Source organism: Protopterus annectens, chromosome 9.part0 (assembly GCF_019279795.1).
Source record: "Protopterus annectens isolate FY-2018-M chromosome 9.part0, PAN1.0, whole genome shotgun sequence".
Taxonomy (NCBI): Eukaryota; Metazoa; Chordata; order Ceratodontiformes; family Protopteridae; genus Protopterus; species Protopterus annectens.
The window spans coordinates 1,392,292,307-1,392,307,959 of record NC_056743.1 but is presented as its reverse complement, the minus strand read 5'-3'; positions in this window follow the sequence as shown (position 1 = coordinate 1,392,307,959).

The following is a 15,653-nucleotide window of genomic DNA, read 5'->3' as shown; positions in this document are numbered from 1 at the left end:
TAATGCCTAGGCCATCAGTACACTTCTAAGAAGTACAAACAGATAAAAGTAGCATTTGTTTTATATATATATATATATATATATATATATGAAAAACTTGTTTGTTCTACTGACATGTAAGCATATCCGGTATGTAACAGAAAAGTCAATCATACCTTATCAAGATCAGTAGTCTTCTGTGCAGATAAATTCAAAGTAATAGCAGTCTTCTTCTGTGTTTTCCACATAAACAATTCTCCTCACCTTCAGATTCCCTAGCTACAGGGTTTCATTTTATAGTGTAGACTTAGGGCTGTGAGCACAGTGAAGATGCAAATGAGGTGTGAACTCATCAGAATTGATGAAGCCCAAACTCTTGGCTCTGTGCAAGAGATGTAAACAGTGTGGGTACTCCCTCTGTGTTTGTTGCTAAAGGCTTGCAACTTCAGACTTCCTTACCTCTAATGGGTGTGTCTATCAGGTTGCACTTACATAGTGTGAAAGTAATTGTATAAAGGTTTTAAATGTAATTAAGCAGCATACATCACAGTTTCTGTTCAGTAACATCTAAGCTTCCCTGCATTTTTTGAAAACTGTATATTATTGGCATGCAATATTCTCGCATGCGGTAAGTAGAATGATAGAATATATGCCTTACAGCCTGCATGTGTCAGATTACTGTTCAGATAAGAGAAGAATGAACACCATACACAGATAAGACACAGCTGCATTCCTGCAAGCAATAGTCTGAAATGTTTCTGTGATCACTCATTGCATGCGATCTGAAAGGAATACTTGTGCAAACAAAACAGTAATGTACAAGTGCCACATGTCTTCTTAATACTTTGGATGATTTTGAACTTGCTTGTATGCACAATGGTTTTCATCATCTGCTGCAAAAGTGTGTCTGTGGCAAACAGGCATAAGATGCCCTTATTGTGTTTTGAAGGTTCACTGGTGTGAGAGTTCAAATCAAGACTTCTGCAAAATCTTTCATGTATATCAATATTTATTTTATAATGGTTGTTTATTTCATATATCTTTTTCTATTTTTAATACCAGTTTTTGCATGATGCTCAGCTTAGCACAAACAGGGGAAACAGAGAAATACAATAAAATGTTATGCAATGTACTGCTATAATAACCAATACATCAACTACATATTTGGATCCCCTGTGTGTGTAGCACATCTGTTAAACATGTTGATCCACCCAGCATATGCTATCTGTAGATCATAGGTTCATAGGTTCATAGGTAGGTACTAGGCTATCTGCCCGAGGGCATTTATAAGCCTAGCCAAAATGTGTTGGCTTTCGCCGCCCCCTTAGATTAGTTCCCTGTGCCTCTGTCCAGCAGATCCACTGAAGTGATCCCCGGGGTAAACTTTCTGTTTCCCATCCACTTGTCAGGATTTCTCTTGAAGAGTGCTAGTGAGGAACTCTTCCTAATGTAGATTGGAATCTTGTTCCAAAACATGGGAAGTTTCTGGGACAGGAATCTATCCCTCCAGCACATCCTATTTATTGTTGTAGTGAGGTTTAGATCCCTAGAGCATGTGACTCGAGGGGATAAGGGTTTCTTTAGGTGGAGCATGGCCTTGTATGTCAGGCAGCGATCCCCTCTGAGTAGGCGGTATGCAACCGAGTACAGCTGGAGTTTCTTCAGTCAAGCTGCATAGGGCATCTGTTTGAGGCCAGTGATCCTCTTGATGAGGTACTTCTGTGGTCTTTCCAGCTGTTGCAGGTGTCTTGTAAGGTACATCCCAAATGGGGCATTGTACTCTATGATGGGTCTGATGAGTGATGAGTAGAGGGGCACAATGACCTCTTTTGATCTGGATGCAAACCATTTTGTGATTAGGTAGGCCACATAGAAGGATTTTCTAACCACTTTGGCAATTTGATTATCAAAGAAGAGATTACTATCTACTTGGGTCCCCAGATCCATTATTACGTTTTCTGTATTTAGGGGTCTACCACCTATTTGGTAGTTGGTGTGAACTTTGTTTTTTTCCAAAGGGGATGACTATGCACTTTTTGGCATTTAGCTAGAAGCCATGATTTTGACACCAGGTATCTGTCTCAGTGAGACACTTTTGGAGAATGTCTGTGTCAGCCAGAGAGTCAGTTATAGCCCCTGGTTTGCAGTCATCTGCGAACTTGGTCAGCCACAGTCCTCCTGTGCTTGCCTGTACCTCTGAGAAGTATATGCTGAACAGGAGGGGTCCTAGGACTGAGCCCTGGGGAATGCCACTTGCAACAGGTTTAGAGTCAGACCTAGCTCCCACAACTCTCACCATATGGGTTCTCTCTGTGAGCCAATTGGCAACGCGTCTTGTGACATAGGGGTTTATGTTCAGGCTGGTGAGCTATAATACCAGAATGGGGAAAGGTGTTGAAGGCCTTTGCGAGGTATAGATATGCTGTGTGTACCTCCTTTCCCTCGTCTATAGACTTGGTAACTATCTCAAAGAAGTCCACCAGGTTTAGGAGGCATGATCTGCCCTTAACAAAGCCGAATTGGGTAGGGTCCAGTGTTTGGAGGTTCCCAGTGTCTCTGTTAATGAGTTCTATGATGATGCGCTCCATAGCCTTGCAGACCAAGCTAGTCAGGCTTATAGGGCGATAATTCCCGGGGTCTGTTGTGGCTCCACCTTTGTGGAGCGGAATAACCGTTGCTGTCTGCCACTCTATGGGTATGTAGCCTGTGGAGAGGGGGGTAAAGTTTGCACTGAATCTGTCTGCCAGGATGTTGGCAATATCGGTTGGTTCAGTGTATTTTGTGTCATTCTGCATTAACTCTGAACAGATCTGAGCATTGCCACTTAGGTTCTTGACATAGCTAAAGAATGCCTTGTGGTTATCTTTGGAGTCCTTGGCAATTTTCTTTCGAAGCTCGCCTTGGACAACTTTATGAGGTATCGTAGTTTCTTGCTGATACTGATCAGAGATGTCTTCCCTTCTTTGGATTTTACTATTTTCTGTACTAGTTTCCTCCTTCTATTGTATAGCTTGTTTATGGCAGGGGTCCACTAGACTGGTTTCCTTTTCTTGGAGGAGTGAGTCTTGGTTTTGCTTGGGATAGCACGATCCATGCATTCTTGTAGGTGCTCATAGAATGCATTAGTAAAGGATTTTGCAGCTTGGACAGCATTATCCTTTAGCATGGGGTCTTTGAAACTTTCCACCTTGGTCTTAAGTAACATGAAGTTTGCTTTTGAAAAGTTTTTCATGGTGGTTTCCTTGTCCGGGGGTGGGGGCAGAATGTGGATATCCAAAGTGATTTGTTTATCATCAGATCTAACCAGCAAGGGGTTGACCTCCGGTGTGGAACACTGGTCACCCATGTTGGTGATTACCAGGTCCAATATGTTGTCACCTCTGGTGGGAGTGTTGACCAGTTGATCCAGGGCATTTGAGTTTATAAATTCTAGGAAATGTTGGGCAAGAGAGTTAGTACTTGTGTAGTTCTCCCAGTTAATGTTTGGGTAGTTGAAATCACCCAATATTAGGGTGTTTGGTAGGACCTTTATGTTTCCCAGTGTTTTCAGAAATGCAGAATGGGGGTCCTGGGACATGGTGGGTGATCTGTAGCAAGCTACAATTTGAATTGCAGTTTTGCCCATTGTTAGTTGCACGTGGATGATCTCTGAAGCATTGTGCTGTGCCACTAACCTGGAGGTGTGGGTATCCTTGATAAATATGGATACTCCCCCACAGTTTGTATTTTGGTCTGGGTTCTGTGGCTGAAATGTATGATATGGGTTGTAGCCTGGTAGTGCTGGGGTGCTCTCTGGAGCCTTAAACCAGGATTCTCTTACTGCACATATGTCAATATTCTTTATACTGAGGAGTGCCTCAAGTGCATGCATTTTGAGGTTTAGACTTCTGGCATTGAGTAGCATTACCCTCAGATTTTTGTTACTTGTGCTATTTACAACAGTGGGTTTGTCTTTTGAGCCTTGCCTAAAAAAGGCACTATGGGGGTGGCAAGAGCCTTGGCCAGTAGTCAAAAGCCTAAAAGTGACAGGTGCAAGCCATCTCTAGTGCTTGTCGAACATGTCATCCCAGGTGGACAGACACTGGATCCCCTTTGAATGATACCAGAAATTGAGCCAATTGTTGAAATTGATATTTTTTTCTTTATACCATTGTATCATTCTTGGTGAGGGCAGGATGTTGCTCAGAGTCAGGGTCATACTGGCCTGGGCTACATGATAAGAGAGCTCTTCCATGTCTCTTTTCATGTAGTCCAGGGAGTCCATGTAATCATGGTTCAAGTCCCACTTTTGTCTTTTAAGGGTAACACCTAAGAAACACTGCTTAGAAGATTAAAACAAGTTTAGCTTTGTTTCTTGGGTTTGCACAATGCTTACCATCCCACAACCCTGGACTAATAGCCTACACATGAAGCAGACATTCTAGATTTCAGAAAGTATACATTGTTGCAGTTTTTGCTTTCCATCATGCAAACCCGCTAAGTGGTGTTGCACGACAGTTAGCAACCTTCTACAATACCTGCAGGTCCAGAACACGTGCAGACAACAGGCAGTCAACAATTTCAAAATGGATACATTGTATCAATTTTGTTGGGCATCACGCAAACATGGTAAGCAAGGTGCATTGTGGTTAACACACACAAGCTAATAATGAAAGGGGAAATATCCAGTTGCTCCTTAACTATTTTTGTGTAAGTGGGTGTAAGTGTAAGGCTGCAATACATATGGTTCTGGTTTCTGATACAGGAAATTCTTAATGTTTTTACTACTGTTCTAGTTCACTTTATATTAAATGTTACATACAAAAGTTAAACATAATTATATGTAACAATAAGTATGTGTAGCAGTGGAGCTCATATGAATTATATATATGACTGAGGATATACCGGCTACTATGTTTCTGTAATTAAAATTGTGATAGCTGCCTTTGGATGGCCTTCAGACTTCAATAAGACTCATGCACACATGAATGTATAAACCCCAGGACCTTGTCAGGTCAAACGCATACATGGTTAACCCGTCAATCTGTCATGTGTATTTATATGTAATTCCTAAATATGTCTGAGAAGCACTTCTTCTGTGGCAAGGATAATAAATCACTGCTATTGAAAAAATTTGTTTTGTCTCTTATGCATAAGTTTGAATCCCACATAGTTAAAAGTAGTTTTATCAGTGTGTTAAGCCACACAATAAATGTGTTCATATCATAAAATGAACGCCCCCAGTATGGCTGTACATTTAAATCACCTAACAGTTACAGCAGCAAACAACCAAAAATCTAATGCCAAGTGTCAGCTTAACCTCCATATTCAAAATTGGTTTCCTCTCTGCTTGACACTGTTGCTCTTTGCTTAATATTGTGCAAATGTGGTTGGCATCATTGCTCGGGTTTGCATACTACCAGTAAACAGAACAGCATGCATTGGCAGGAAATCATTCTTAGCTATTGCAGCTCTCTTTAGCTAGACATGTCTGGTGGCAGAAGGGAAGGTGAGCAATTTAGGGCTCAGAAGTGGGGGTGTCGAGGAGCACGGAATCTTTACTAGACTCCTTGTAAAGTGCCACAGCTGAAAGCTTTTGCGGGGGGGGGGTATACAAGCTTTCAATACAAGTCTGAAGCTTAGAATAGTCTGGCCAAGGCTGTCTCTGGTGCAAATGGCATTTCATGCACTGGAAAACAGTGTATGCACCACTATAATGACCTAAAGAAGCACAAGAGGGACACACTCAACCAGTGGCTGGATGGGTTAAGGACTGGGAACATCCCACAATTTTGTAAGTATACTAAAATAAAGAAGAATTTACAGTAGACAGAAAGCTACATATAGGCCAGAGTTGTATGCATAATGCTCTTCTCTTGTTATCATCTCTTTCTTCCTCAGTTAATGAAGACATCTCTGTAAATAGGCAGGCTCGTGTTGAGCATATGAGGAGACTGAGGGATGCAAGGGGTATGTGTGCAGCACAAGCATAGTAATATTGTAGCTTTTCAATTAAAATTTTTGTTTTCTGTATAGTTGTAGCAAGGTAAGCATGGATATCCTAACTGTAAAAGCAAGCATGTATGCTTCAGTCTGTAGCACAAAACAACTATATTAGGCAAGTCTAAGACTGCAGTCAGACATTGTGGGTTCAAATACCTCAAGTAGCAAATATAAAATAATAAAATCCCTAAAAAATTAAGTTTTGTAAATTAATTTCCACGCAAGTGGCATAAACTCCCTGCTGTTAACTTCATTCTGTATAACTGGACCAAGCATATGTGCATTATCTGCACATTCCAAAGATTACTTTGAGCAATCCTTAATTATAGTTAGTACTTGTTAAGAAGTATAATTAAATGTAAAAGTTCAGATAAAATACTTTTATTAATGTGATAATGCATTGTATGTCACATATGATGGTACTAATGTTATCTCTTTTCTCTCATCCCAAACCTTATCTATCTCTATGTTTTTTTTTTTTTTTTTTTTGCTATGTGCCATCAAAATATTTCCATGTCATCCATCTCTGCCAAATCACAAAATAGTTTACAGCAGAGAGATGTAGGCCAACCCCAGTGTGCTCAGCCTGCCCCCACTCCACCGGCTCTAGCACTAACACCCAGCACATCAGGGACCCAACCTGGCAGTACTGCATCTGCTGCCCCTGCACTACCTGTGCCCTTAGGTAGTACTATCCTGGCAGCTGGTTCTGTGGTGCACTCCGAGAGTACTGGCAGAGGTGGTGATTTTATCACCTACCAGGAGATGCAAGGGTTGGTGCATAAGGTCATGCATAGCATCATTGGTGCATACCTACACTGGATGGAGAGGCTGCTCTCCCTCATGGTCCACAGGAGGAGACATCAAGCACTCCAGCAGCCAATGAAGTAAGGGCATACTGATGATAGCATTGTGGGTGTGAAGTATATTGTCACCATCCCCATGTCTGATGGGCATAGGCCTGTGTTGTTCCTGCCTAACCCTAATCATTGTATCCCCTAACCTTTTGTATCCCTCACCATCTGTATCATGTCTTGTTTATCCTGTTTGTTTGCATATGCTTCCTCACCTACCCTACTTACCTGACCCAGAAATACCTACGTCCCTTACCCAACATTCCTCTCTTACTGAACTAAAAAAATGGGTACCTGTCCCACAAAAAATATCATCCCATACATAGCTCTCCACTTTGCACACGTGTCTACTTGACACACTTGATTTGATCCAATTGTCTATACAACATGATTGCATTGTTGTTACTCCTCTTTGTGGAGGTAACAGTCCAAATTCAGATAATATTTTGTATATATGTTCATTTCACACTATTGAAGAAGTGGATAGCTGCTGTTCTTTCCTACTCCTTCTTGCATATTCCTGTATTGTTTTCTTTTTGTTCTTCTCACTGCTTGCTCCCATTTGTATCACTTTCCTAAATACCTCATTTTAGCACCTTTAATCAGGTCAAAAAATAGAATCACACTCCACATACATAAGTATGAAAAAAAGCAATGGAGCCCATCACCTTTTGGCCTCAGTGTTTGCATGGTGAATGGCATCATGCACAAATGCCATGCGACAGTGAATGTCTCATACTTGCTCTGGTTAACTCCACACAAAACTGTTTAAACACACTGAGCTATGGTGACATACAGTGAAAGCAGATAAAAAATTATTTCATTGCATTCTCAATATATATTTAAAACTATTAGATATCCCTGGATTCAAACTCTGTATCATCTGGTCACCAAAATAAATTTGTTAATGCATTTACAACTGGAGCCACAGAGTCATCTAAGCAACAGGTGTATGCTATACACTCATTGCTCAGAACTCACATAAGTGTAGCAATGGGGTTCACATTTGCTCACCCAGTAATTGCACACAAACAGGGAAAGCAGTAGAAATGTGCATCTTGCATATGCAAACACTTTGCCATCAACCATGAAAATCTGCTGCTTGGTGGTGAGCTATGGAAAGTGCAAAATAGCATGCATTTATTTTGTTTATTGTCTTTGTAGTCCTCCTGCTGTCAATGTACATGTAAAAACAATAACAAGAGGAAGACACTTTTTAAGAAAACACATATTCAAGATGCAGCCATCTCTTACCACCCCCCCATGCACTGAAAACTCAGTACTTGTTCACAAATATAACAAGTACACTAAATAAAATGATTTCTTATATACCCTGCACATCTTTATAAAGTATACATACACAGTGGAAACACAACACAAAATAGTACACTTTGCACACACATCAATTGGGGATAATGCAGAACTATGCTATTCTGACATTTGGAGATGCCTACACATCCCTGTCAGACAAGCCTCCCAACATCCAATGATGATGTCATCTGCCATAAATTGTCCTGCAGCATTGTTAAAATCACACTTGTGCCATGGTGTTTGCATTAGGTAATGAGTCTTGTAGTCTGTGCCGTGGTGTTTGCATTAGGTAATGAGTCTTGTAGTCTGTGTAATCAGTTAGGTAGGGTTCTAATCTCACTGCAGTTAACTGGTGTGTGTCGGCCTAATCAGAAGAGCATAATTATATATCCTGCAGTTATCACTTCAAACCCATAGAGCACCACTATTTTGACAGTTGGACATGCCTACACATCCATTTCAGACAGGAACCCCAACATCTTTTCTCCAAAAGACAATAATGATATTATCCACTATAAATTGTCCTGCAGCCTTGTGAATGTCACACTTGTGTCAAGTAATGAATTCTCTATTTGGTGCACATAGATAGGTAGGGGTTCTGTTCTCACTGTCAATTGGTGTGTGTCTGTGTGCACTTGTTTGACATTAGACAACATTTTACAACAGCAGGTGGGATTCTGCTATTACCATCTTCCACTCTCCAGAGTCTGCTGATGTAATCAGCTATAAAGTGTTGTCTGACACTCTCCAAATCAGACTGGTATCATGGCACTTGTATTTAGTACTGAGTTTTCTAGTCAGTGTACTTAAGTAGGTAAGGGTTCTGTTCTCACTGCAGTCAACAGGTGTGTGTCTATGTGCACTTACTTCACATTAGAAAGAGCATTTTACACCAGCAGGTGAGATATTGCTATTACTGTCTTCCTCTCCCCAAACTCTGCTGATCTCATCAGCTGTAAAGTGTTGTCTGCCACTCTCCAAATCAGACTTGTGCTGTGGCATTTGCATTGAGGACTGAGTTGTCTAGTCAGTATACTTAGGTAGGGATTATTTTCTTAAAGCAGTCAACTGGTGTGTGTGTGTGTGTGTGTGTGTGTGTGTGTGTGTGTGTGTGTGTGTGTATGTGCACACACTTACCTGACATTACAGAGAGCATTTTACAGCAGCAGGTGGGATAATGCTGTCACTGTATTCCTCTCCCCAGACTCTGCTGATGTCATCAGCTATAACATATTACCCAACACTCTGAAAGCTAGAATTGTGCACTGACACTTGTGTTAAGTATTGTACTCTGTACATAGGTAGTTTTAAAATATGTGAGTCCACAGATTTTTCTAACACTCCTTGAAACATCATGTTGTAGCAAATAAATAAGTATATTTCATCCTATTTAACATGCACTTTGACAGTATTCAAGGCAAACCTGTGTTGTGGCAGAACATAAACTATTGTTTGCAATGTGTCTTACACATGTAGGTGTTGTACTTTGACAGCAGGCTACTTGCATGTGTAAACATACAACTATCACTTATGAAACAATTTTACACAGGGATGTAACTTCACATCTATGCCCTGAAGTAGTCGCAACATGTTCTCCTCAGCATACAATGATACTATTATACTGCAATGTGGCAGTGATAGAGTCAGCCATCTGTGGTGTTGCTACTGTGACATTGCATGGCATTCATATTCTATGCCTACACACATATAATGTTCATATCAGGCCCAGTGTATTGCTTTGTGTTTCATTACTGATACATTATGGTCATTGTGTGATCTTTGGAATAGCTCTTGATTTCACTACCACTTGGGGTACCATTCACGTAGCCCCACATATCCTCCTTTGTTCTCTAGCCACATGACATCCTTCTTGTAGAGGAGTGATGAGTGTCCTTATGTCAAATATGCATACACACATCATGAAACAGAGTCCTTCTTTGAGCCTATACAAGACATCCCCACACCACTACATGTGTGATTGTTAATTCTGTCATGGTGCGGTGCACATCACATATGGACAATGGCAGAATATTATACAGTCCAACAAATATATGCATACTCTCAATAGTCTTGTTGTCTTCCAAAATATACATCTAAGCATTTTTACTTTCATTTTATAATAATGGCTAGGATTTCATGTGATGTTGGCCATCAGACTAATAGTGTCCTATGACCCTATGATCACTTAACATGTCACTGTTGCTGTCATTGATATATGCTATACTGAGGTGTGGATGTACAGTATGGCTACAATTACAATCTGTTTTGTGAGCCAATGTACTGATGGTCATTGCTGACATTACATTACATGCTCCGTCTATAAAAGCTGTAGTAATATTCTCCCTGAGAACTGTTGAGATAGGTTCATAGTTTAATAGGAGGTTACTAGGCTATTGGTCCTACAGCCTTTACAAGCCTACACATGTTCATCACAAGTGCAACAATTGTCCTTTTTAGATGGACATATTTCGCAGAGTGAGTGTATGGTCAACACTGACTACCCCTGTCCATGAGGGACATGGGTGCCCCACCCAAGATGAATTTGCGGTTTCCCGTCCATTTATCTAAGTTGCACTTGAAAAGGGCTGCTGAGGAGCTATAGTTCACATGATTTGGAAGTTTACATTCCCATTGGATTTGTGGACTTGCAGCATTTCCATCAGTGCAGGGTCAGATTGCCCTGTAAACCAGGCACAAATCACTTCTCAGAAGCCAATCTGCTACAGAGTACAGTGACAGGACTTTCAGTCTATTCATGTATGCCTTGGATTGTTTTGGAGTCCACACATTTCCTTGTTGAGAAACTCCTGTGGTTTCTCCAGTTGATGCAGGTGTCTGGTGAGGTACATGCAAAAGAGAGCATTGTACTCTATCAATGTTCTGCTGAGGGTTGAGTACATTGGTGTTATAACATCTGCAGACCTGGATGTGATGCCCTTACTTATGAGGTGCATGAAGTAGAAGACTTTCCTTACCACTGTGGAAATGTGTTGGTCCAAGTTCAGATTACTATCTACATGTGTTTCCAGGTCTGCCAACATTGTGTTGGAGCTTAGGGGTGATGTTGTCAATAGATTGCTCAGTAAACAACCTGGGACATTATCTGGTAACCATGAGGCCATGTTTATAGCATTGAACACCACAGCTATGACCTAATCTCTACAGATACTTAGCAGAGGACTGTTGTCAGGTATGCTTTGAGGTATAGCTTGTGGGTCCAGGAGTGTGAATTTTTTGCCAAATCTGTCATCTAGCAGCTTGGCAATTTCCTCCAGTGCAGCTTCATGTTTAGACTCCTACTATTAAGATGCATAACCTAGAGTTTGCCTCCAGTATATTTTATTATGTTGGAATTATTTTAGCTGTGACAAAGCCTAAAAAAGCCACTATGGATGAGGCAAGTGCCTTTGCCAGTATCTGTCAGCCTATAGGGCATATGTGCAGACCATACCTGCCAAAGCATCGTGGCCAGTCAACTATCTCATTCCAGGCTGAGAGATACTGGATCCACCTGGATTGACACGAGAAGCTATGCCAATTGTTGATGTTGATTATTTCTTGTTTATATTGTGGCATCATCCTGAGTGACAACACATTCTACATATCCAGTCACTGTACAGTCTGTACTGTATCATGTTGATATGTAATTCGTGTTCATGCTAAAGCTGTCTTCATTGACATGCCCTCACCTGCTGTACATTACCATGTTTCACCTGTCCCTATTGCCTGTGTTCATTCCTACCATTCATCAGTGTGTCCCTATTCAAGCCACAGCACTTCTCCTACCTGTTTATTTATAATGCAATATATGTAGCCTTACTAATCATTTACACAACATTTGTTCAGTATGCATGATGCAGGTTTCCACAATACTCTGCTCTGTATGCACTTTCATGTAATGTGTTGGAATTATGTACAATTTCTTATTAATAACCCTGGTAATCTTTGTGACATTTAGCACAAACTCACACACCTAGTTTGCCCATAGGTGAGCAGGTTTACAAGTCTGCTGCAGTCTGTGTTGCTTTATATGTTTCCTGAATGACAACACTGTTAGCCATGAAAACATGCTTATTTACATTTCACAGTGGTGTGTGGCATGAATATGTAATTAGCACTACTGCTCACCATGCAAACACGTAAACTCCATGTACTTCATGGTAAGCCTACACAGAGTTTAGTGAATCCCCAGGATAGTCTTTTGTTTCATTAGTTATATGCAATCACTGCTTAATTTACCCTTGCTTTACTATGTTTTATGATTTGTTATATAACACAAGACATACAGTTATTTTGATTTATTTCTCTCACTTTTCTTCAAATTCTAATGAATATATTTTTCTAGTTGTATAATTATTTCTGGATTTTTCTTGCAGGTTTAATAAAAGTTGCATGAAAAGGATATACATACATACTAAAAAAAAAATAATAAATAAAAACAAAAAAAAAAAAACATCCACAATTCTCTCCCTCTCTCAGCAATCTACTGTACTGGTTTATCTGTTCTTGTACTCTCTATTCATTTGAAAAATGTCTGGCAAAAAGGGACACCATCTCAAAACTCTCATGGGGACTTACTATGTGCTTACCATGTGGCAGAACAATGGAACTCAAACACTAACTCTTTCCCTCGATCAAATAAATGAATCAAAAACCTTCAAACGGGATGTAAATTCAGTGCTTCTTGAACCAAACAATGTTAATGCTCTGAACCACCTCAGTAGATCCTCCCTCTCCTTCCACCTTTCCCCACACAACAGCATACTGTTGCTACCAACTACAGCACATCTCTTGTGCAGACTTGCTTCTTCTAATCTAACCATCATCAGGATGCTCTCCTCAGTATATCACTGACCTTCATACCTCTCAACCTCTTAGGGCAAGAAATCTGGACAAAGCCATAAATAAAAGTGGGACAAAGGCCCAAAAATAATGACAATTTTAAATGTTGCTCTTACAAACTTAGAAAGTTGATAGAATAACAGGTTTTGTCTTAGCATGAATTTTCTGAAGAGTATGAAGTCTGAAACTCAAATGCCTGTCATTATTTTATAACGTCCATCATTAATGATTTGCCACTAGTTTGCCAGGAAACTACAATTTTGTGAAAAACAGAGTAAAAACATGGACATTCTGTGAAAATTTGTATAGTATCCTGACTTTCTCAATGTGCTCATCTACTTTTTATGTCAAGCACATATCTCTCTGGCCACAACTTACCTCCCTCTGCATTTCTTCTGCTATATTTTCCTCACTAATTCATCACTAACAGAACATCTGTATTTTGTTTCAGACTAACCTTCTTCTGTAGCCTTATCCAAGGCTCTGCTTTCCACTTCACAACAACATATCACTTGCCTCTCTCTCTCTCTCTCTCTATACATTATTTCATACTTGTATCAGGCTAACCCAGGCATCTACATCTGATTATCATTTTTTTCCCATCTCACTATTAGAGTGCCTGTCTTCAATACTGTCTTTGTATAAACATTTCCTATAAAGTATGTATCTTGCACAATGTAATCAACAAAACTGACTTTGTGTTAATTTTCTATAAAAAATTCACTTTAATGTATGTGTACCAGATTGTTTCCTCCAAAACTGTTTTGTGTATTTTTATAAAACTCTCACATTAATATTGTGGATTGCATACAGCAGTTAATTAATTGTTGAATTGTTGGTATTTCTCTGTTATAACAGCATAATTTGAATAACATGGGGGGTAAGGATGGGAAAAAGGAGGGGGCAAGAGGCCAGTAGACGAGGGGTGGTCAGTGTCATGAAACCATTTGCCTAGAGGTCTATATCTTCTATAGCCACCCCTTGTGATCATTGTATAAGGCATTTAAAAACGTGGTGCTTCTGCATGTGGCTTGTTAAAAAAGGTGTGGCTACCCTTATCAGGAAATGGCAGGATGTAAAGACAGAATCCCTATACTATAATCACCCTCCTCCAGAAAAGAGTCTATATCCTTTTATTAACAGCACATTTTTTTCTGTCCATCCATAGGTGCATCCAAGTGTGAATACAAAAGTTTAGTTTCTAGTGACACCCATGTTGCTGATTCATCCACACATCAGGAAAGGCATACTGAGTTCACATGTAAAAAGGTTATCTTAAATATAATAAATCATACCTCTCAAACGCTTAGCCAAGAAATCTGGAAAAAAGCCAAAATAATTGGGGGGGGGCAAAGACACAAAAAAAACCCATTGAAATAACAGGATTTGAACTAACATGGATTTTCTGAGATATATGAAGTCTGAATCTCAAATGCCTATCATTATTTTGTGACTTCAATCCCAAATGATTTTCCAGAAGACTATAAACTTTATGTGGATCAGACAACAAATATGAGGTAAAAATCTAAACAGTGTGAAAATCTAGATAGTTGAGAGGTATACAATAAATAAAAAAACGCTCATCCATATATCTCAAACTCTTACCTTCTGTATCAGAATTAAGGACAAATCCAGCAATAACCAAGAATGTTTTCTAAAAAGTTACTGCTGTTAACTCGAGACACTTGATTGAATAAGCAAATGTGAATTAATATGTATTTTCTAAAGTAAAAAAAATGTCCACAATTCTAATTATTGCCATATCTTTAAACCCCTCAGACAGAGAAATCTGGACAAAACCAAAACAATGGGAGGACAAAGGCACACAATCAAAGATATGTATTTTATGTATTTATTTGACATTTGTTTACTGGGATGGTCCAACTGGGCAAAGCCCTTTTTCAGTGGAAGCCGGGGAGAAAATCTCCAGTTAAATCATAAGCATAACAAATATAACAGTAAAAATACATGAAAAGTATTTACAAGAATATTACAATATAACATCAGTATGAATAAAATATTACAGCTCATGACAAAAAGTTTACAAGAAAAAAAAGACAATGTAAGAAGTATTTTACAAGAAAAAGACAATGGGCAGGATTCAGGAAGCCTCCGTGTAAGAGTTATAACTCTTACATGGAGGCTGCAGTTAAACGGTGTGATGTCAGCATGTCATGCATATGCATGAGGTGCATGAGGCATGCTGAATCACACTGTAACTCTTACTCGAGTGTCCATAGACACACCCCCAGAAGTCTAGAATGGCTGAAAGTAAAAAGCCACGAGAGAGGCCATGGAAATGTGAATAAACACAGTACACAACACATGCCCCCACAGACCAGCAATGTAAAAAGTGAACAGATGTAAAATGAAAATAAAAACTGTTTTATTTTTTTTAAACCCCGTAAATGTTTGCAACTGTGTGCGCTCGTGTGCGCGGGTGTGCTACTAGCGCAACTGCAGTTAGCAGTCAGTGGAAAAGGATATAAGAACTAAATATGCAAAGCAAGCCAAGAAGTAATAGCACAGCGGTAGAGTTGTCGGCTTAAAAGCAGGCAGGCAAGGTTCGAGCCCACACAACAACCTTTTTTTTTTTTTGTAAATAAGCACTAAAAAGGCCCCTGACAGTATTGTACAAATGTAAAAGTATTTCCTTTTGTAAAATGGAATGAAATGGAGCATATG